The 25,009-nt window shown below is 36.4% G+C and overlaps 1 pseudogene; it reads left to right on the top strand.

Annotated features, from left to right (window-relative positions):
• Window positions 1-20,515: 20,515 nt before the first annotated feature.
• On the top strand, window positions 20,516-21,678 carry LOC149250701 (heat shock protein 90-1-like; annotated as a pseudogene).
• Window positions 21,679-25,009: the final 3,331 nt, after the last annotated feature.

The following is a 25,009-nucleotide window of genomic DNA, read 5'->3' as shown; positions in this document are numbered from 1 at the left end:
TCAACAAGTGTCATTCTCTTTTCCAAAAAGTTTCATAGCCTCATTCCATGTCCTAAAAGCCTCACCATGTGTTTTGACATCAGTTTGATTCCAAAGGATTCATGTTAGTCTTGGTCTAGTCTTTCCATGGTTGTTTTTTTGTGTAATATCTATAAAAGAGTCTTGTTGGTATGGTCAAATAGGGTCAACACTCCGTTCTTGCCCATCACTGGTCCCACATCACCTAAAATTCCATGTGTCAAACTTGTGTCAAGGTTTTCATAGTGAAAAACTCACTCTAGGTGTTTTCATAGCACAGACAGTGTAAAAAACCAATTTTTCACTACGAAATCACTGAACTAGGAGTTTTCGTAGCGCGCTACGAAACCCCTGAAGCAGCTTGTTTCAGCAGAAAAACTGTTTTTACTAGTTAACTTCCAGAAGGTTTCCTGAGCATATGAGAACTCAATTTTGAAAAATGAAAGAGGCTTTTCTTCCTACCATGCTGAAATAAAACAACGTCTTTCCGTTTCTTCAAATTCATTCTGAGGTGGGAGGAATTTATGGTTAAACTTGCACTACGAAACTGCTGAAAGTCAAGCTTGGTCTTTTGGTTTTAGCAGTCTTTTTCAAGATCAGTTTCTGGTCACACGAAAAGGTATTTTGGAACTATGAAGGAGGTTTCTATTAATAAACTCTCCAGATAAAATAACCTATCTCACTTTCTTCATAAGTGTTTTCAGTTGGGAGATAATAAGCTTTCTTTGAAACCCAAAATTTAGAGAACGAATTTTTCCTGTTTGACACATGTTTTTCAAGGATATATTCGGGACAGCTGGAGAAGTATTTTAAAAAACCAAGAGAGTTGTTTGTTCTAGACATCATGGAATACAAAAACCTCCTTCAATTACGAAAACTGTGTCATGGATGAGGAGATAAAGGCTCTGGGCCACGTGCCATTTTCAGGGATCCTAAACCTAAAAACAGGGAAACATGTTCCCTAATTTCTAGGGTTTGTCTTCAGCAGTCAGTTGGCCACGTGGGAGGCTTCATCAAATTCGACTTCTTGAGGTTGAAATTTGTCAAATAATGCTTTAAATTCCTAGATAAGGTTGTTGTAATCATGATAAGGAGTTACACTCCTAGTTGTATTAGGTCACTAGCACTCCTAGTTAACAGCTAGTTCTAATTAATGGTTTGTTTTATGGTTAGAATAGGTGTCACTGATGGAAAATTCGATTTCTCTTGATGAAGGATGATGGAATCCTAATTTTATATTTTTTATATAGAGCAAGAGGTCGAATTAGCAAAGGGTTGGAGACTTTTTGGTGCTCTATGTGCATACTGTGTATATTTTTAACCTAATGCAGATTTCTACTTAGACAACTCAAGATTCATGAAGATTTATTGTATGTTCTTGTTATTTTGGCATCTTCCAATACTTACATTGCAGTGGTGTTTAGTTATGATACTCATAACTCATCAATGATGCTCTGACTTCCTTCATAGATAAACTAACTATGTTTCACTGTTTTGTATTTTCATTTCTGCACTTGAACTCTATAATGCCTTGACTTCCATGCTAGGTGGAATGCTTTGGATTCACTATTCAGGATTCAAAGAGAGTTTTTAATGTCATATTGTCTCATGGCTTTCCTCTTTCACTTACTTGTAGTGGTATGAATACATGTTACTTAGAACTCATCAATCATGCTCTAACTTCCTTCATGTATTTATAAACTGTGTTTCCTTGCATTGTATATTTGTTTTGTTGATGCATAAAAACTCTCTATGCCCTGACTTCATGTTAAGCTGATCTTGATATGGTACTGAAACATACTTTGACTCCATATCCCAATGGTAGCCAGCCTTCATCTTTCAACCTATAAACATATACAATTACAAACCATAGAGTTAGCCATCTATTCATATCTTTAATCTAAATCATTAACCCTTTGAGAGAGCCCTCTCAGGCTGAGGAGGCTAAGCCTTAGCTAAAAGATTGGTTTGAAATAGTTACACCGAGATAGTCTGATCAGTAGCCTATCAGGGTCCTATTTTGGTGATAACAGAAGGAATGCTTATCATATTAGTTGCATTTTAGGAATTGAAAACATACATCACGTGGTGAACCTTGAAAGGAAAATTCTAAAGAAGATCAACTTAAAATTTATCTGAATTTACCTAATGGAGCATTGTCACCTAACAAAAAACATTTAGAGGTCTAGGCTAGAGATGTGTACCGGCGTCGTAAAACAAAGCAACTGTCGGTAACTTCTATGCAATACATCTCGAGTGTGATACCTCATTCCACATATGTGAGTATATCGTAGCCCATCCATGTACCTTCGGGTATATAGGGCGGTGTTACAGCACGTAAAGTATATGGGAATGATCTCACTGTGAGGTTTTGCATTAGACATTGCTTATACAGACTGGGTCTCCATGTACCTTCGGATATATATGGGAGGAAAACTCTAGGTTTCTATCCATCCTTAAGTAACCGAGTCGGCCGCCTTGTACAATGTGATACACCAAACACAACATTCGGGGAGATTGCCTACCCATACTTCTAGGTTCGCCAGGAGGTATTTTGCAGTTCACAGTTGCTTGGTAAACATTTTTCCTAGATTATCCGTATTTTATTTTGTTATGTTACTTTGATTAAAATAAAATTAATTGACTGTGGATAACATCCTCCACGCTCACTCCTTAGTTGATCTTAGGTTGAAACATATGGCGACAAATCCAGAGTCCACCGATCGAGGAATTCCTTTTGATGGGAATCCTAGTCCTTTTCTCCCTTTCGGAAATATTGGTGCTCCTTATATGGCTACATTGTCCCTTCCAAGATTTACCATTGGCTTGCTAGTATGGTTATTTTCAACCTCCTTGATTCAAAATGTCATGATTTCTCTGCAATCGAGTACTCCTCCAACTGGACAAAATCAACCTCCTGTTCATCCTAAAGTTTATCCTTTTCCTTCTTCCTCTGCTGTGTATTGGTACTAGTAACCGGGTGGCTAAGAAGAAGAAGAAAGGGAAAAATCAAAAGAAGAAGCAAATTTATCAAAGGGGCAACCAAGAAACCATTGCTTTGAATGCAACATCTGATGATAAATCGTCCATCAAGCCTCACAAAGTTTGATATCCATGCAAACTTTGTGCGGGAGACCATCTTCTTCGAAATTGTCCTAATATTCCTCAGATCTTAGAAGAATGGTCTTCCTGTTCACATCACCTTGTGTCATCAACTTCTCGAGATCATGCTGGTGACACACCATCACCTAGTGATAGTAAAGTTCATGGAAAGAAGGGTAAAGTTAAGTTTCCATGTAAGTTATGTGAAGGGAATCACCCCATTCACCTTTGTCCCTACCTAGATGAAGCCAAAAGAGTGTTGGATAACCATCCTACTTCACCGCAGTGACTTCCATTTGGTTACAGGAAACTCTCCCTAAATCCTTCACTAGTTGATGAATTGACTGACCAAAATCAATCGTCAGACAAACCCACTCTCTGTGAAAGTGAATCCTATGAGTCTATACCCGACCCAAATCAATAGGTCGAGGAAACAATTGACTTGATTTCACCTTCAGTTAATCGTACCTTTCTCAAAGAGAGTGAATATGATACCACTCAAGTTCTTTTTGTTTCTTCAGATTCAAATGAGCTTGGGGGCAATCCTCCTGTTCCATCAAAACAGGAGGAAAATCCTCCCATTCTTGAAACTCAAGGGGTTAATTCTCATGTTTCTATGGTACCCCCTCCAAGTAGTCTAGTCACTTCCTTTGATTGGAATTAACTGGAAAGATTATGCCTTCCTTCTTATGTGCCTTTCCAAATCATAGTACAAGTTTGTAATATGATCGTATCTGGCACTATTATAGATGAAGGTTCATTAGTGAGTATCCTTTCCTCAATTGCTTGGCAAGTGCTTGGTTCACCATCGCTTGTGCCAGTTACACAGAATATGTTGGGTTTTAATAGAGGAACCAGTCAACCATTAGGGATCCTCCCTCGGTTACCCATTACTTTGGGAGGTAAAATCATTTATCTGAACATGATGGTATTCCCAGGCCCATTAGATTACAATTTACTCCTAGGGTGTGACTATGTTTATAACATGGGAGCTATTATTTCAACACTCTTTTGAGTGATTTGTTTCCCGCATGAAGGCAGAGTTGTTACCATTGACCAGATTTCATTTCTCGATCCAAATATGGCTCGTAGTCAACCATCTTCCTTAAATGGTCCTTTTGTACCAATGGTATCATCCCCGCCTCGGGTTAATTATGTGCCAACCTATTCCATACCTACATCAACTAACGATCAATTTAGTGATGTTTTACATCATGTACTAGGGGCATTGGAACCAGATCTCTCCTTCATGACCTCTTATGAGTTGTGATTGAATTCAAGGAGAGTTCCTTGTCTTGTGTCAACCTCGTTAAAAAATGAAACAAGGAGTACAAGGACAATTCTTTATCTTGTGTCAACCTCATTAAAAAATGAAACCAAGGATATGAGGATAGTTCTCTCGTTAAAAAATGAAATAGAACCCACGAGGACAATTCCCGGTCTCGTGTCAACCTCGTTAAAAAATGAAACCAAGGTCCATGAGGATAGTTCTTTTACTGTTTCAACCTTGTTAAAAAATGAAACAAGTCCATGAGGATAGTTCTTTTACTATGTCAACCTCATTAAAAAAATGAAACAGCTCCCATGAGGATAGTTCTTGGTCTTGTGTCAACCTCATTAAAAAATGAAACCAAGGAATATAAGCAGAGTTCCTTGTCTTGTGTCAAGCTCATTAAAAAATGAAACAAGGTCCCAAGTTCCAAGTCAAGTCTTTGAATAGATCTCATAAAATCCCAGTTGAGTCTTTCACCTGATCTCGTAAATGAACCTTCATTCCATCCACCTGATAACCATGAGTAGTCTACTTAGGTGAATGTAATGAAGCTTGCAGGGCATGCACCTAATGGTAAAATTAAGTTTCCCTATGATACTTTCCCTTTCATCATGCTGGGGGCATGTAAACCAATCTTAAGCATAGTTTTTCATTTCAAGCTTGTGTAAAAATGAAACTGAATCAAAGCATAGTTTTTTGTTTCGAGCCTGTGTAAACATGAAATTGAACCCAAGCATAGTTCCCTATGGTTCAAGATTGTGTAAAAATGAACCCATTTTCATTCTTAACCCTTGTGACTACCATTCTATTAGCATTTTTCATCATATGAGCTTTGGTTGTTTTCATCCCATCGCCACCATCCCTTTGGCTGATCATACGCTTTCACTTGGTTGCTTTACCTTTTTTGAGGAACAGCTGAAATGAGTGGTCTTATTAGCCAGCCTGTTCACACAAATCAACATGTTTTGAGAAGTTTCAGTGTCAATGGAACCAGTTTCTATCCTAGACACCACTCATTCCTCAAAATAGAGTCCTCTTTAAGCTCTTTTCAGACTCTCTAAATATGAAAAGATTTCTGAGCGCTTGTCTTTTCCAGCTCGTTAACAGATTGGAAACGATATCTCTCTTGTATTATTTTACGTGTTTTTTGGACTTGAGAGATTACTTTACGAAAAATAACTTGTGGAGTTTCCTTTTCATCCTTTTTCAAACTCTCTAAACATGAAAAGGACTGAGTTTTCTTTTTCATTAAACTCATTAAAAACATCAAATAGCGACAAGCTTGTCCATCTAGACAAGGCTGAGTTTCACCTTCGCTAGACTCGTTAAAGCATCAAATAGCGATCAATTCACCTGAAGGGTGAAATTATACAAAAATCATATGTTATCCTCCTCAAGCTTGATAAAAAATAGAGAGGTACTAGTCAGCAATGACTGGGGGAAATGGCGAAAGCTGAGAAAACTTTATGGTAGCAAGTCGCTCTTGAACATGACACTTTCACCTCATCACCGTGACTATGTGAGTTGGGTCATTCGGCTTGATGGTTATCACACCGTTGGTCTATCATACCATCCATTACTTAGTTTTGGGTCAATACTAACAATTCATCTTAGTGTCGCCGACATGTTCAAGAGAATTCATTCAATTCAAACTTCATCGTTTACAATACCGTAAACCTTCATTTTCATGACCGCCATTCCTGAACCTTGTGTCATCACTCGTTTTTTCATCTCCAAAATCATTTATCTCATTTCATGTCATAGATGTGGGATACATCAAGGCCCTCCTACGACGATTTTCTTCTTGTCGACATCAATACATCATCCAAGAAGTTGACTTAGAAACACCTCTTCAGTACCTTGAAGCTTGCATACATCAATGGCAGGTCTCTCGCTTCCGGCGATAGGTTGACATCAATGGCCATCAACCGAAACACTTTGTATGGTGTTCAACATCAAATCATTTATTCACACCATGCAAAATTTACTGTAGTACCTTGAGGATCATTAACATTGTTGGTGATCCCTCTCGCGTCTGTTAATAGCTTACATCATTAGTTGGTAATCAGTCGATGTCTTTCCATGTTCGACTTCAGAATATCTACTCACATGGTTAGAATTGTACTTGAGCAAAAGATTGAATGAGATTGAAGACATCGAATCTAGTTTCATCCATCTGGGCTGTGATATTTTCAGGAGTACTAAATCAAATGTACAATGGCCTTACATTCATGGGTCTATATCTATAGACGACTATATTTGTACATGTAATGAAAGTTTATAATCTAAGCATGGGTATCCCTTCCCTCAGTTAGTTCATGAGAAAGATCAAATTATCATGATACATGTATTGTAATTGATGCAGGTCACCTTCCGTTCCGAAACCTCCTCTCTTCGTGATAAAGCATTTCACCTGACATATATATTTATGATTTCATGATTTAGGTGGAAACTGTTACAAACCCATTTGGGCACATCAACCCCAACTTGCAGATCGATACTATTAGGGCCCATCAACCCCTAGTGCAGTTGCTACATGCCCTAAAGAAGTTAGTCATCAAAATTCCTCACTTCCAAAGAAGTTCCATCACTGAAAACATCCAAAAACTACCTCTAAGAAGATCAGTGCAGGTAAGTCTTCATTAAGGTACATTGCAATGCAAACCATACACTGACAGGGTGCTATGCAATGCTTTTTGTCCCTCTTTGGCCTGCGCCGGGCGAATTTGAGCGAACTTTCATGAGGGTTTGAAGATTCCTTATCCATTGGAAGCCTCTAGAAGTTTCTCAATGCCACCTGCTCCTTTGAGTTCGCATTTGGATGAGTAAGGGAATTAGGAAACGTCAATACTCTATCCCTTCTTCCATGGAACTGATTTCTAAATTTAGAAAGGCATTCATTATCACCATTGATGGCATAACCTCCTTCATTCACCTATATAAATATCACTCATCTAAGAGATCAGGGGCTAGAAAATATTGAGTTATAGGGAGATGATTTTGTTATGAGACTAGAGTTGACTACAAAGTGTTGTATAGTGTTGAAGTGTCTTTCTTGTCATGAGTTGAAGAGGGATTGAATTGGAAGAGTGTCACTGGATCGAGCACATATGGATTGTAATCCTTCCTCTTATCATTAAAGTTTTCAAAACTTTTTCCTTATGCTTGTGTTATATGTTAATGCTTTCAAACATATATCATGTTCACTTCCATATTTATAAGCAATAGATCGTTATCATTTGCCTTGATGGGTTTTTGACTCTGTGTTTGTGCAGGTACTTTTCAAGCGGCTTAAGTACGGAAAGGAGTGGCAAGATAGGTCAAGGGAGACAAGGAGATAGCGAAAACTACAAGTAGGTTTCTCTTCTTTCTTGTTTTATTTATTTATTATAGAAAAGGTAGAGATTACTTTGTATGTTGTTTCTAGACCTACTACTAGGTCTAAAGGGTTAGGCGTTTGTCCAAGAACACTAAATATTCCCAAAATAGGGACAATCGAGGATCAATCATGGACAGGAAGAAAAGACAAATGGGGCATATGGAAGCAAGTATTATAGAGGACACAGGTTGGATATGAATGGCATAGTCAAGAGTGGTATATCTTTGGATAAACCTGACAGGAAAGCTAGCACTCATGGATTTTATTCTAGTTCCAGTAGTGAGAGACATCATCGTCATTACTGGCAACATCCTTATAGGAGGAGTGAGAAGCAATATTTTCCAGAAGAATTAAAGAAATCCAAGCCTCCTAATTTTGATGGGGAAGTGAAGAAATCAAGAGATGCATAATCATGGTTTCTTGGGATGAAGAAGTTCTTTGGATTGCATGATTATTCATAGAATATGAAAGCCAATATATTTATCTTCAGTCTCAAGGGAAAAGTAGATATCTAGTAGGAATATGTGAAGCGCGTCAGAGGCATCAGGGTAGAGGAGCTGAGTTGGCATGAGTTTAAAAGAATCTTTAGGAAGATGTAATTTTCTAATAGATATTATGATGGAAAGGATAAGTAGTTCTATGAGTTGAAGATGGGTTCCATGATAAATGAAGAGTACATGACCAAGTTTTTGGACTATTGAGGTATGTGCCCTACCTCAAGGATGAGAAGAAAAAGGGCCAAAGGTTCATTAGTGGATAACCTTTAGCATTTCAGTATCAGATTGAGCATGATGAGCCTCATTGTAGGAAGTTATCAAGAAGATGAAGCACTTTTATGAGTAGTATAAGCAAAACTATGAGCCTAGGTGGGATTGGAAAGGTAAAGAGAAGACTAAATGAAAGTGGGAAAATAAGCGAGGAAGACTTCAAGATGCAGGTGGAAAGGAGAATGTGGCACATTATAAGAAGTTTGATGCAGTTGATAAAGGACATGGATTTCATCCTGAGGAGTAGAATAAGGGTAATCGAAGGAATCCTTTCTAAGTGTTGGAATTGTGGTGGAGAGCATCGTAGGAGTGGGTGCCAATCACACCAAGGTGGAAGGCCTCAGATTTATAATGCTCAGGAGGCACAAACAGTTGGGGATGTTGTTCAGAGTATTCCTCGAATTTATGCAGTAGTGGATAGCAGGCATGTTGATCATTAGGCATCCATTATTGATATGGAAGGTAAGCTTCATGATCAAGTTGTTTCCATTTTGATTGATCCTGGATCTAATCATAGTTATATCGGTCATGACTTGGTGGATAAGTATTGCTTGAATAGCGAAGTGCATACAAAACTTTGGTTGGTGTAGTTGGCTACAGGGACAAAGAGAAGAGTTCGTCATTGGGTAATATCTTGTGCATTTGAGCTTAATGGTATGCCTACATTAGCACATATAAATGTGCTTCCTTTGGGTTCATATAGTATGCTTTGGGGCATGTATTGGTTGTTCATTCACAGTACTAAAGTGGACTTCTATGATAAGGCTATTGAGTTTCTGGATGATGATGGGGGAAGGAAAATCTTCTAGGGAAAGAAGAATCCTATATCAGTGATAATGGTTACAACTATGCAGGCAAAGTGTAGTTTCCAGAGAGGATGTGTATTGTTTTCAGTTCATATTTCTAGTTATAAAGGGAAGGATGTTGAGGATTATGAAGTCTAGAGGAAGTACCTAGTTTTGCAGCAATTTCAAGATGTGTTTTCTGTAGAGATTCCATAGTTTCTCCTCATAGAGAGGTGGACTTTTATATTGAGATGATGTCAGGAGCAACACCAACATCTAAGGCATTATACAGGATGAGTACTTCAAAGTTGGTGGAATTGAAGTTGTAGCTTAAGGAAATTCTTGATAAGGGATAAATAAGGCCAAGTGTATCACCTTGGGAGGATTTAGTATTGTTTGTAAGGATAAAAGATGTTACTCTCAAATTGTGCATTAATTACAGGCATTTGAACAAGGTGACTGTCAAGAACAGGTATCAATTTATGTGGATTGATGACTTGTTTGATCAGTTGAAGGGAGCAACAATGTTCTCAAAGATTGATTTGAGATAAAGACATCATAAGGTGTGCATTAAAGAAGAAGACATCTATAAGACTACATCCCATACGAGGTATGGATATTATGATTTTGTGGTGTTTCCTTTTGGTCTTCCCAATGTGCCAGCCACCTTCATATGTTTGATGAAAAATATGTTGCATCCTTATCTAGATAAGTTTGTGATAGTGTTTATTGATGATTTATTGATATACTCCAAGAATGAGGAAGAGCATGCAGAGCACCTGGCAGCAGTGTTTGTATTGTTGAGAGAGCATCAATTGTGTGCCAAGCTCAACAAGGACAATTTCTTTTAGTCTCAGATTCACTACTTGGGACATGTTGTTTCCAAGGAGGGAATAACAATGGACCCAAAAAATATTAAAGATATCATGGATTTGCCGAATACTAGGAATGTGGATGAGGTCAGATCATTCATGGGACTAATAGGTTATTGCAAGTAGTTCATCAGGAACTTCTCAAGGATTGGATATCTTATTACATCTTTGTAGAGGAAAGGGAAGAAGTTTGAATGGACTAAGGAGTGTGCAGCTAGTTTTGAGTAGTTGAAGCATTTTCTTACAAATGCTATAGTTTTGAATATTGTAGATATTGCTAAGGAGTTTGCGGTTTGTACAAATTCTTGCAAGGAAGGACTTGGTGGGGTTCTGATGTAGGAAGTATAGGTGGTTTTCTATGAGTCAAGGAAGTTGAATGAGCACGAGCATAACTATGCGATTCATGAGATTATTGAAAATAGCAACAAGAAATGCTAAATATAGAGGTGCTAAAAATAGCACTGCCATAAATAGCATTTCGAGATACCTTCCTATTTTAGTTAGTCCCTCAAATAAAATAGAGAAGTAAAATTCGAATTTGATCTTAGCAGTTGTTTGTAAAATAATTAATTAATTCATCTTGAGTTAATTACTTGTAGAAAATCAAACATGAAGTCTATGTGAGGACATGCAATAGTTATCCCTTTAGTTGAGGAGTTTATCCCTTAGTTAAAGAGATAAGGATGATTTGTAATTTGAGTTGTAATTAGTTAGCTCAGTTAATTGAGTTAAGTCCAGTTAGATTAGTTCAAATAGTTTGTTGAACTAATTATGAGTTCAGTTAGTTAATGCATGCATGCATGTAACTACTGCACTTCAGATAACTGAATATTCTGTCATAAATAACTCATGCATGTCAGTTCAGACAGAGACCTAGTTGAGATCGGCTGATGGGACAGTGTACTATTAGTTGCAGGAATAATCCATGGAGGATACCTCTTGCATGCAGAAGGAATTCATTCCTTGGGGATTGCGCAATTACTTTTGGGTTTAGTGAGTGTGTGATGAGGCCAATTCACACAAGGTGCATCATTGGACCCCAAGGAAAACTGCACAAGAAAATAGGAGGCTTGGAGGGCTGAGGGAAGGCATATCTTGTGTCTATTCAAACTGTGAGCTGTATTGTTGTATTGCAGAGAGAGCAGGATAGCTTGTAAGCTAATTCTTTGTGTAATCTGAACATATTTCCACTTGTATGATAATACAGAGATCGAGGGTTTTAGCTAAGGCTTTCCCTAGAGTATTCTTCTGTGTTCATGTGTGATTGATTTCTATTCATCTGTTATATGTGTTCTATTTGATCTTGCTCAAATTCGATTAAGCTTCTGCAAGTTTGTTGTAGAAGTAGATCTGGTATTTTCTTTAGTATATTGCATAATCTGTTGATCTACAGTGGGAATTTCTACGGATATTGAGTTGGCAGTTATCATTCATGCATTGAAGATGTGGAGACATTATATTCTTGGTGGGAGGTTCGTCTTAATGACTTACCATAGTGGGTTGAGGTACTTGTTTAACCAACCCAATCTGAATTCTAGGCAAGCTAGATGGTTGGCACCCTTAGTGAGTTTGACTTTGACATCATGTACATCAAGGGAAAAAAGAAAAATGTTGCAAATGCTCTTAGCGGGAGAGTGTAGGTGAATCATATGTCATATGTGAGTTCTTATGGGACAGATTTATAGGAGTGGATCTTGCATGAAGGGTGGCATGATGAGAAGTATCAGTAGCTAAAGTAGAGGTTGCAATAGGGTGACAAAGATGAGGAGTATCACCTCACAATAGATGGCTTGGTTAGATTCAGGAACATGATTTATGTGCCAGATAGTAGTGAGCTTAAGAAGCTTATATTGAGGGAGTTTCATGTCAAGTCGTATTCAGGCCACCCAAGATATCAAAAGACTTTGATAGCAGTAAATAATTTTTTTCATTAGCAGAACTCGAAGAAAGAGGTGGTTTATTTTGTTGTGAATTGATTGGACTATCAACAAGTTAAAATTGAGAGTAAGCATCTAACTGATCTATTGCAACCTATTCCAATTCATGAGAATGGAAATGGGAGGTCATTTCCATGGAATTAATTACAATTTTGTTGAGGACATCTAGGCAACATGATTCCATCATGGTTTTGGTTAACATGTTGAGCAAGGTAGCTCACTTCATTGCAGTGAAGTCTACAAATTCAGCTAGTGAGGTAGCTCATATCTTCATCAAGGAGATAGTGAGATTGCATGGTGTTCCCAAGAATATTATATTAAATAGAGATGCCAAGTTCACTTCCAAGTTTTGGAAGGAGTTGTTAGTAGGTTTGGGGACAGAGTTAGCTTTCAGTACAACTTATCATGTGTAAACAGATGGACAAGCAGAGAAGATTAACATGATTCTTGAGGATATGATGAGGATGTATGTCATGCATCAACAACGGAAGTGAGATGAGTATCTTCCACTTGTGGAGTTTTTAGATAATAATCAGTATCAGACATCCTTGAGGATGATTCCATTTGAGGCTCTTTATGGGCAGAGTTGTAATACTCATGTTAGCTAGAGTGATCCAGTGAATTGGCTACTGATTGGAATGGATATGTTGGCTGAGATGAAGTAACAGATGCAGGTTATTAGAAGAAATTTGAAGGCAATGTAGGTCAGACATAAGATTTATGTGGATCAGCATAAATAATTCAAGGAGTTTCAAATTAGGGAGCATGTGTACTTTCACATCAAGCCCAAGAGGAGCTCCTTGAGGATTAGGTCATGTGCCAAGTTGGCATCTCAGTATTGTGGGCCTTTTGAGATCATCGAGAGGATTGGACTAGTGGCCTACTGACTTTCATTGATGCCAACAGTGAAATTCCATAATGTTTTCCATGTTTCATTTCTTAAGAGATATGTCCAGGAAGTTGACCATGTGATTTATTGGTTTGTATTACAAGTGGAACTAGAGGGAGAGTTTGACCTAGAACCTCATTTCATTTTTAGTGGAAACAACTCATGCTACAGAATCGAGAAATAGAGAAAGTTAAAGTGCAGTGGAAGCACTTTGGGCCTGATGAAGCTAAATGGGAGATGGTTGATCAGATGCAAGCTTTGTATCCTTCTTTATTTGTTGGTTGAGAATATGTGTTAAATTTATGTGTTTTAGTTTATATTTAGATATGCATATGTGTATAGTAAATACTACAATGAGCTATGTTATAAAGCTCCAATAAGCAGTATGTTGTAAATACTACACCAAGCTCTGTTATCAAGCTCTAATAAGCAATATGGTGTTCATGGTTTTAGCAGTTTGGTATGATGTAAAGTTACATCAAGCTATGATATAAAGCTCCATGGGAAACATGTTTTGCTAGTTATAAGCATCATTGAAAACCCATGACGGTGATACCCCAAGTGGGAGGGGATTGTAACAATCCCTAGTTGATTTTCATGTAAATAAAATAAGACCGTGGTCATGGGACATGGATTCCAAGTTGAATAGAGGAAAAACATCATAGTGGGAATCACTTGTGTTTTAATAATTGTTATGAAAACTAGCAAAGGCAAAGAGTCAATAAATGACATTTAATTATGAAAATAAAGCAAAATAGGGGAAAGGTAAGGTGAAGAGACAAAAATTTGCATGCAAGGGAAATTAGAGGAAAAATCAAGAAAAATGAGACATCAATAATAAAAAGGCGTCAGAGAAACAGTTGATGGATTTTTTGCAGTTTAGCATTTCACTCTCTTACACTCTTGCACACTTAGAGTATTCTTGGAGCACTCTAACATTCACTTGGATTTGGAGAAAGCAAGCAAATAAAAGCAAGGAAGCGCAAGGAGCCAATTGGATCAACAACTACAAATCTTACTTTGCAGGTAATAGGTTTCATGTGTGATCTCCTTGCTGGTTTTTGGATGCATGGTATATGTATGTGGTTCCTTGGTTATGTGTTTTCATTGGCATGGAGATTTTCCTAGATTTAAAGTGGTTTCAGCCTTACCTTTCCACTTCCTGGATAAAAATGATGTAGTGGGTCCCCATTTGGTTTTCTAGATTGGCTCTCAAGTTTCCTATGGTTGTGGGTTGGGACAAATTCTCTAGATAAACAACTTGGGTTCCTGGAGGTTGTGGGCTGAGATGGGAGATCTCTAGAGACTTGTAACAACTTGGTTTCCTTGGAGGTTGTGGGTTGAGTTACTAGTTCCTGGAGCCCTGGACATCTTGGGTGGAGACCAATTTGGTTTATGTTATTGATTTCTAGACCATATAGGTGAGATCACTGTGCTTGAGGGTTGACATGGTTTGGCCTTTAGAATCTCTTATTGGTTCTATTTTGGTTTAACCCTTATGATCCCACATTCATGCTTGGAATATGGCATGGGGATGATTGGTTGAAAGAGAGATTTGGTTTAGCCTAATTTATGGTCGGGTGGTACATGGAAGTCCCTGACTTGGTTGGAATTTTCATATGTTAATATGAGCTATTTTCTTATTGTGATCTATGTCCACTTGTATTGGTTATTATGGTGATCTTATGGTTGATTTGTCATAGTTTCTATTCTAGTTATATGCTTGGTTTTATGATGTTCTCTATCTATGGATCTTGTTCATGATTTGATAAGTTACTAGATGGTTGATGAATGCATGGGCTAACAAGTGTTGTTGGATCTAGCTTGAGAAGGAATTAATCCTTCTTGGTGATTCCCAGATGAAGTTAAGAAGTTTATAATCATATATGCATTCATGACATGTAGCTTATATGTTTACTATCTGTTTGACGAGATGACTATATTGCATTAAACATGTCTAGGTCAAGATCTTGCTTAAGCTTTTATTGTTTAGCATTGTTATCATCATTGTCATGATTCTAGAAAGTTGCATGCAATTATAGGCAGTGGTCTGGATGCTAGCTTGAAAAAGTGGCATAGATCTTACGACCACATGCACTGGACAAGGAAATTTAGGTCATAACCACATGGAGGCAAACCTATAGGTGTGGTTGTAGCCTCCCAATCGCATGCATGAAGTGTTATGGGTGTAGTTGGGGAGTAAACCTAGTGAAAAAGAGTTCCAACTTAGGGATTGATCACCTAGGTTGGTTGGTAGGCTCTTAAGTGGTCTTTTGTCCCTAAGGGATGTTAGTTTACTTCCGGTGTGTAGGCCCCACTTCCATAACTGGGACTTGGAGGTTGGGTCATATCACAGTGACACACAACTCATGTTTACCCTAGAGAGTTTAGAAAAGTGGGTAAATGTGAGAGGAGGCATTACATGACCTCAGAAGAACATGATCAATTAAGGCTAGAAAAGGAATTTTCCACCTCCATCACCAAAGGAGAACCCTTAATACCCCATTTATCCATCTAAGCGAACACTCTCAAGGAAATAATTAGTTCCTCACAAGTTATTGTAGGTGAATGATAAAACTAAAAAACATAACAAGTGTTTGTTGCACAGGGTAGGAACTGATTTTCCTATCTTGCAATTGTTGAACATCTTAGTGCATAGTTATACCAAATAATATTTAACCATCAAAGAAAATAAACCATAAACATCAACACAACTAAATGTTAAGTTAGATAAGAATACAAACCATTGCAATAACTCAATAATGGTATCTACACTACCTTCACAACTCAATAATAAAACCAAAAAAAATCGAAAATTGTTGGAACCGCATCTATTAACTCTTTATGAAGAAAAAAAATGTTGTTGGAAGGGAAAAAAAAATATGTATGTCTCAAGGTGGAGGCTATAATTTGAATATAAAAGATTCAACAAATATCATATTAGAATCGTTAATTCATACTTGTGTTGTGTGTTAAGATAAATTTATTATGGTAGAGATTATTCTCAAGTAGAGAGTTCCTCTATATGAATAGTCTTTTTGAGTGGTTTTAGGAGATTGTTGGAGGAGAGCTACATTAACTCCTAGTTTAGTGTGTGATTGAGATATTTTCTCAATTAATTCTAATTGTAATAAAATAGTGTGGCAATCTTTAATTAAAACTTTCACACGATTACATTGATATAAAAAAATCAACATAATACTATCATATCTCTTTTCTAATTTTTTAGTATCTCAATATTCCTTTCTTCTATCTAATATAAATGAATTTATCATTATAAAATTTAAAAATTTTAATCATCTTATCTTTTCAATTTTACTCAAACAAAATTATCAAAAATATTATACCATATATTAAATAAAAATACAAATATTTGTAATATGTAAAATCAAAATAAGTATTATCATTATTATTATCTAATTTTAAAGTCACGGTCGAGCCAAACACCAAATTAGTGTATAAAACACTCTTGTTTGTAGGACAAGAAATCCACCCCACACAACGAATACTAAATTTACAAAAGCATGCATATTCTACCCCTCTAATTTTAAACTTGTAACCACCTTAAAAACACATACTCTTAACTATTAAAACATATAAATATAATTATACCATATAAAACACTTAATTTTTTATTCATTTAACTTGTATGTATATATATAAAAATAAAATGGTAACTTGCATTATATTATATTACACTTTTTTAACTGTATTTTTTAATGTGTCCGTAGGTATAACAACTATGCTCTACTTCACTAAGAATGTTTCCTATTTTATGAAGTAATTTTCCAAAGTATTATTAAAGTATACGTAATTTTGTTTGTTCTAACCTCACAACTAAGCACATGTCAAGAGGCACGAGTTGTGTACACGCTTTAACTTGTTTCACCAAATGCAATATTTAATACCATAGGTTAGAATATAAATGGAATGTTTGGGTACAAATGCATTCATTCAATAATATAATGATGTCTCTATGCGTTTTTCTTAGGTTGTTAAATGGTTAAAAATGGAACTTATCTCCTATGTCACTTCGACCACGCATTGATTTTGGGGGGGAATAAGGTTAAAAATGGAACTTATCTCCTATGTTACCACGCATTGATGTTGGGAGGGAATATACATTATAAAGTATTTTTTTATTATATATATATTATTTTATATAAAAATATAAGTATTTTGATATTTAAAAATTATTAAATTTAATAATAAAATTTAAAATTATTATAATAAATTTAATTATTTATAAGTATTAAATTTAGTTTAAAAATAACTATAATAAATAATGATAATGATGATTAACATTTAAGACTAATGTAATTTATTGATTTATCATCTAATATAATATAATATAATAAATTAGTATGTCAGTAAAATTAATCTAATTTATTAGTCTATCATCTAATATAATATAATGAATTCAGTATGCGCTTTTTTTAATTTTAATATAATGAATTCAGTATGCGCTTTTTTTAATTTTTAAATAATTAAATGTCGAACTTATCTCCTATGTCACTTGACCACGCATTAGTTTTGGCAAGGAATATACATTATTTCAAAGTATTTTGATCCTATTCATATATATAATATTTTTATATTTTATATAAAGAATATAAGTGTTTTGATATTTAAAAAATAAATAAATTTAATAATAAAATTTAAAATTATTATAATAAGTTTTATTATTTATAAGATTTAAATTTTATTTTAAAAAATTAATATTTTTTCATTATTCAAAAATGTATATATAGAGATTTGATCTGTTTCCTTTACAAGACAAGTCTGGGATGAAACAAAAAAGCTATTGAACCTTAACGTAAGATGGGAAGGGGAAGATCTCTCTTCTGCTTGGGAATACTGGTGGACCCACTACCTGAGAAGAACCTGAGGAACCTCCCTCCTATACTTTGTTGGGGCATTTGGATTGCCCGGAACCGAAGCATCTTTAAAGATAAAGCCACTCCAGCGAAAGTAATTGCAATACAATGTTCAGCCATTCTTTCCAGCATTCCTAAGCCGGAAGGTCCCTCAACCTTGAACCAGCGGAAGGAAATCCTTATCAGAGAAGGCATCCCCTGGGCTTTCTTTGACGGGGCAGCTCAAAACAACTCTACTGGAACCGGAATTATTATTCATCTAAGCCCCTTACACTCGCTAAAAGCCTCAGTGGGTCTTGGGATGGGCACAAACAATTTTGCAGAATTATCAGCCTTAAAACTTCTCCTTTGTTGGCTCATTCATAGAAATATCCTCACAGTTCAGATTTTTGGAGACTCTTTAAATGTTGTAAACTGGGTCAATGGGAAATATAGATGCCGGAATTATATGTTGATGCCACTGTTAGAAGAAATTCAAAATCTAAAGTTTTATTTTAATGTTTTCTCCATTGAACATATTTACAGGGACAAAAATGAAGAGGCAGACAGGTATTCTAAAGCAGGTTTACAACAGGTTTTGGGTTCGTGGAGGATAACAGAGCAGTTTCAGGACCAGATCCGTGTGTCGGATCTTCCCCCTTACACATAATATTTTTTTTGAATATGTATGTAAATGCTCCAGGTACAAATGGACTTTTATTTGGTACTGGCAGCACATGAAAGCTTGTGTCCTTTCCTTTTTTTGTTCATCTCTTTTCAATATGAAGAAGCACGAGAGACATACTTGTTATTATGCATACTCAAAGGATTGTTTTCCTTTAAAAAAGGAGACCCAGATACACTGAGACAGATTTGCTTATATTTTTTGGTATGGTTGTTCAGGCCGAGTTCAGGAGAACTTTTAGTTTTTGGTAAAGACATGTTTTGATGGCATCACAGAGGAGGATTGTTATCTCTCTGCCTCAAGCAGAATTCTGCTGAATGTTCACTCATCTGATTGTAACTTTTATATTTTACTAATAGAAAAGTTCGGCTTTTTTCTTCGAAAAAAAAAAAAATGTATATATAGAGGATCTTAACAAATATTATATATATATATATATATATGAGAGAGATTGGTGATATATATTACGGATTTTGAAAATTGGTGACTATTATATTATCACTTTGTATCAGCTCAATTATAGAGCTTGACCCAATGATGTTGAGAAAATTGAACCCATGACTTCTCCATAGGAAAAGTGCTTTAATAACAAGGACTTAACTAACTGAATTAATCTACAACTATAATTATTTATTATATTATAAATATATAAAAATATTATAATATTAAAAACTTTAAAATTATGTAAATAAAAATTTAATATTAACTTACTATATTAATATAAATTTACTTATTATCAAAACAATCATTCATATATATATATAGTCATAATCACAAAAAGAAAATATAGAATATTATATTGGATATAATCAGTGAATACTAAAAATATTAGATAAAGCTATATCCATTATAGTTATGAAAAATACTTATAAGTTTTGAGGGTTACTTTAATTAGTCGAATTCTCGTAGCTAAAGAACTTTGTTAATGGGAAGTCATAGGGTCAACTCTCCTTGATGCCTTTGAGGTTAGGTTCTACTAATAAGTCAATCAGATTTGATCCCTTCAAATAAATTTACCTGAGTATTTCCTTGAAAAACAAAAATCATTTATAATTTTAAAATTGTTGACCAATCAAAATACTAAATACGAAATTAATGTGTCTATATATAAAAGAATAAATCAATCTAAAGCTTTGTATATATATATATATATATATATATATATATATATATATATATTAACAAGATGAATAGCAGTGTGGCTGCTAGTCCCTGCCTAAGGGAAAAATAAATATCACTTGGCACCCATGGCAACCATTCGGATACGCAACTACCATGGACCCACCTGCATGTATTACACACGTTGATGTAATAATCAGAATCAGGAAGCCGAGAAGAATGATGAAGTCGGGCAAGTTGAGGAAGGGGCAGGCATTCGAATCATTACGCTCGCGGGGAAAAACAATGGAGCCACCATGAATTTGCTAGGCAAGCATTCAAATCATTACGCTCGCGGGGCAAAACAATGGAGCCACCATGAATTTGCTAGGCAGGCATTCGAATCATTACGCTCGCGGGGCAGAACAACGGAGCCACCATGAATTTTCCGAACAACAGAGCCACCATAAATTTGTCGGGGTCGCCTCAGAATACTATTGATGAGTGATCAAGTTCATTGTAGCATCATCACAGAACTATCCAAAAACCTTGACATTATCCTAATGCTTCTAGAGACATCCAAGCACCACCTCTCTCTTCTAGTTTCAACAACCCTATCATTTAAATTGGTTGTTAAGGGTTACGCCTGCACGCAAGAAGATTCAAAGAAGCCATTTCTATGCACATTGATACGCTCTCTTAAAGTTGTGCACACACTAAGGATTTTGATATCTATCGAGTTTCTGGATATTTGATCCAAAGAATTTTGTGTCTAGTCTAGGTTTAGGCTTTGGAGGACTTTGGAATCCTATTGTTGGTTATTGGGTTCCCTGTTTTAGTTGATTGGAATATCAATGGTGGATTTCAGCATGGAGACCAGCGACGTGGAGACTTTTGCTTTCTAGGCTGAAATTAATCAATTACTTAGCCTCATTATCAACACTTTTTACAGTAACAAGGAGATTTTCCTCAGAGAGCTCATCAGCAATTCATCTGATGTAAGTAAGAAAATATTTATCAATTTTTGAGTTCTCATATATTCGTCAGATAATTAGGTGGGCCTACTACATGTAGAATAAATAAGGTTATATATGCTTAAGTATTGTTTGATGTTTATGGAATTTGAATCGGATGTAGGCTGTGGACAAGATTCGGTTCAAAGGGCTAATGAATATGAGCAAGTTGGATACTCAGGCGGAGCTTTACATTCGGATTGTTGTCAAGAAGGAAAACAAGTGCCTCACTATTATTGACAATGGAATAGGCATGACCAAAGCCGGTGAGTTATCCAGTCATTTGATTCTCATGATTTGAATGAAATATAATCAATCTTTAGATAAGATTATAGTGGTTTTTCTATTTGAATTCTTATGATATGCAATGGAATCCGTAGACTTGGTGAACAATTTTAGAAAAATTGCAAGATCAGTGACGAAAAAGTTCATGGAGGCTTTGCAAGCTAGGGCAGATGTGAGCATGATCGGTTAGTTCAGTGTTGGATTCTATTCAGGTTTTTATGTTTGAATTCTTATGGTATGCAATGGAATCCGTAGACTTGGTGAACAATTTGGGAACAATTGCAAGATCAGGGACGAAAGAGTTCATGGAGGCTTTGCAAGCCGGGGTGGATGTGAGCATGATCGGTGAGTTCGGTGTGGGATTCTATTCATCTTACCTTGTGGCAGAGAAAGTGATTGTTACCACCAAGCACAATGATGACGAACAATACATTAGGGAATCTCAGGCTGGGGGGTCATTTACCGTCACAAGATATGTGAATGGTGAGCCCCTATGGAGAGGAACTAAAATCACTCTGTTTCTCAAGGAAGATTAGGGATATATAAATGCTCTCTTCTGTTTCTTCATATGTTCGATTCCTCAACGATAGTTGGGGTTTTACTAGATTTAAGGGCATGGAATTTAGAGAGTTGTTCATCTCTTTTTGAATGTGGTTTGACAGTTGGAATACTTGGAATACTTGGAGGAGAGGCCACTGAAGGATCTGATCGTTGTGTGAAGAGAGATGGCTGGAGATTGAACTTATCGCTTTGGTGTACCTTTCTTCTCCCTTCTCTCAGTTCTTCTCAGCCTTATTCCGAACAGAAGAGATTCGTGAGATGATACGTCTTTGTTAGATTCAATGGACCTATGACATTTAGCTATCTTACAACTTAGAGCACTTTGAGTGGAGAGAATAACAGCGAAAATGGTGTGGAAGAAGCAGTTTGGATGGGATAGAATCATAAAGCACTTAATTCAGAATCATCGATCTGTTCATCTGATTAATCTACTCTAGGTTCAATTTCAGGCTCATTACCTTTAAGTACGGTCAGAAACTGCTCTTGAACTAGTCTTACTTATTTCTAGCGCATAACCAAATTCATCTGATTTTTTTCTGCTTTTGTTTTTGTCATTTTCGCCCACTCGAATGGAATCCAGGAGATGTGAAAATAGTTGTGCAGACTACTGCTACCACTACCGAATTTATTGCTATTTTATGAATACCCTACTTTCTTGTATGGGACCTTGTCAAGCATTGTCGAATTATATTCTTACCATGGTTTTACTGAACCTAGACTATACCTTGTTGTAGTTAGAGGCTTCCGGAATTGTCCTAGCCCAGTTGGGCTTACTTAGCTTTCTAAGGCTAGGTAGTTACACCTACTGTCAGGCTTACCACCGTTTTATGCCAACTATGGATGCCTTTGGATGCAGTATGAATAGTGAAGGTGATTTTGTAGAAATTCCTTGCAAATTGAAAGTGCTAATTATAATTTACTAAAAAAATAGACTTGAATCTACTCTACCAACTGCAAAAAAAATTAACGATCGGAAAATCACGAAGCATACAAGAGAAATAATTCAATCAAAAAATTACACAATGTTTTCCTGGGGAAAGCCACAACTAAAATCCCCTGCTATCTATATATTGCATTAGTCAAAAAATATGAGAAGATTACAATGCTTGGTTCAAGCTTGCATAACCTCTGCATTATCTCTATCTGTCTTACAGCTTCCTAGACAAGCCTTAGCCAATACTTAACCAAATGTTTTCTTTCCCAAGTCCCTATTTCCTTGCGTTGTTTCCTTGGGAATTAGCCCTATTAATTAGGGAAATTCCTCTATTGCAATTATGCAATCCATCATAGGTCTTCCTTTGACTGAAAGCACCACCTATATAATTTTGATGATTAGACAGCTGATAGTACACTGCCCTTGAACTCCAATCTCAACTGGGTAACTCGTAGATCACACATGCATGAGTTATTTATGGCTGAATTATCAGCTAATTGGTTGAACACTGAAGTTGTACCCCATTGGTAGACCTCCTACCAATTCCTCCAACATTTGGAACTAGTTTAACTGACTTTAACTTAGTTAAACTGAATTAATTAACTACAACTAAAAAAAAAACTCAACCAGGGCTCCTATAAAGTAGGATCCACTCTACATGAATCAAGTTAGACCCTCAACTCAAATTAACTGAACCAACTAAGTCAAATTAACTTAGTTAACTCATACAAGTTGTCTTGTGATGTGGAATTACAATTTTTCTCCTAATTTAATTCAATGGAAAATTAAATCAAGATATTTTTGTGGCATTTTCAACACTCCCTCTCAACAAGAAAGGGATTATCAGATACCCCAATCCTGTGTCTATGGAACTTGAATTTTCCTCTTGACGGTTCCTTAGTCAAGATATCCACATTCTGTTTCTCTGTAGGAATGTACTCTAACAACATGATTTTCCTCTACACACAATCTCTAAGATGGTGATACCAGATGTCGATATGCTTGGACCGATAATGAAAAACTAGATTCTCAAAGAGTTTAATACAACTATGGTTGTCACAATGAATCACTGTAGGATCCATCTGCTGACCAAATAACCCAATAATGGTCTTCCTCATCCAGACAGCCTTGTAAGTTGCTTGACTAGCAACCATGTACTATGATTCTACTAAACTAAGTGTAACGATATCTTCTTCATGTTGTACTAGAAAACTGTTGCTGACCCAATACTGGAGATTTCCTTTTATGTGCTCTTCCTATCTGATTCACTCCCTATGCAATATGCATCAATGAATCCTTGAAGCTTCACTCCCTTTATCCATCTGTACCAAAGACCAAATTGAGTGGTGCCTCTGAGGTATCTCAACACATGTTTAACTTCCTTCCAATAGAGTCTGGTTGGCTTAACCTTTGCTTCACTGAGTTGGTTAAGTGCAAAACACATGTTTGGTCGTGTGTTCACCAAGTACATAAATGAACCCACAAGTTTCCAGTAAATTGTAGCCTCTACTACTTCACCTAAAGTAGAATCTTCCTTCCTCCAATTCCCTACTAGAGGAGCCTCCATGGGTTTGATTGTCTCCATGTGGAACTTCTCCAACATCTCCTTGACATACTTGCCCTAAGAGACAAACAATTCCTCATCTCCTTGACATACTTCCATACCAAGGAAAGAATGCATGAGCCACAGGTCCTTCATCTCAAATTCTCTTGCAAGATCCTCTTTGAAATATTTTACTAGCTTCTCATCACCTATTAGAATTAAATCATCAACATATAATACTATAATCAATAATTTACATTCAGCCACAATATGGGAAAGGTTTTCATTTGCTTCACTTTTGGTGAAGCCTAACCTAGTGAAATAGTTTTCTATCCTAGTGTACCAAGCACCGGGTACTTGTTTCAATCCATACAATGATCACTTGAGTCTGCACACATGTGACTCTCTATCGAAGGTCTCAAATCCTTCTGGATGCTCTATGTACACCTCTTCCTCAATAACTATATTGAGGAGGTTGTGTTCACATCCATCTAATTTATCTTCCATCCCATTTGCATTGAAAGTGCTAGAATAGACTTGCTTGAAGAGTACATTTCTTGGAGCAAAGGTCTCCTTGTAGTAAATTCCCTCCATCTGAGAGAACCCCTTGGCCAAAAATACGGCCTTATGTTTCTCAACACTCCCATATGGTGCTTGCTTCACTTTGTCGATCCACGTGGAACCTACCACTGACTTGTCCTCTAGCCTAATGTTTCTCAACAATCCCATATGTTTCTTTCTTCACCTTGTAGATCCACCTGGAACCTACCATTGACTTTTCCTTTGGCCATGGGACAACTTCCTAAGCACTGTTCCTGATAATGGAGTCTACTCCTCTACCATACAATCAACCCCCATTGGTTGTTACACTGCTTCCTCAAATGAGGATGGCTAAGTCTCTACACTCTCACTCATCAGAGCTATGTATCCAGTGTACCTGTTACACAAAAATATCGTCACCATGCTTATTTGCAGTCAGTATGGGTCTATCATCACTTGTACTGTCCTCCTA

This window comes from Pinus tabuliformis, chromosome 7, assembly GCF_031772625.1.
Source record: "Pinus tabuliformis cultivar Carrire ecotype Pingquan chromosome 7, CPIR1, whole genome shotgun sequence".
Classification (NCBI taxonomy): Eukaryota; Viridiplantae; Streptophyta; class Pinopsida; order Pinales; family Pinaceae; genus Pinus; species Pinus tabuliformis.
The sequence above is the reverse complement of the archived record's forward strand: the minus strand, read 5'-3'. Positions and strand labels throughout refer to the sequence as shown.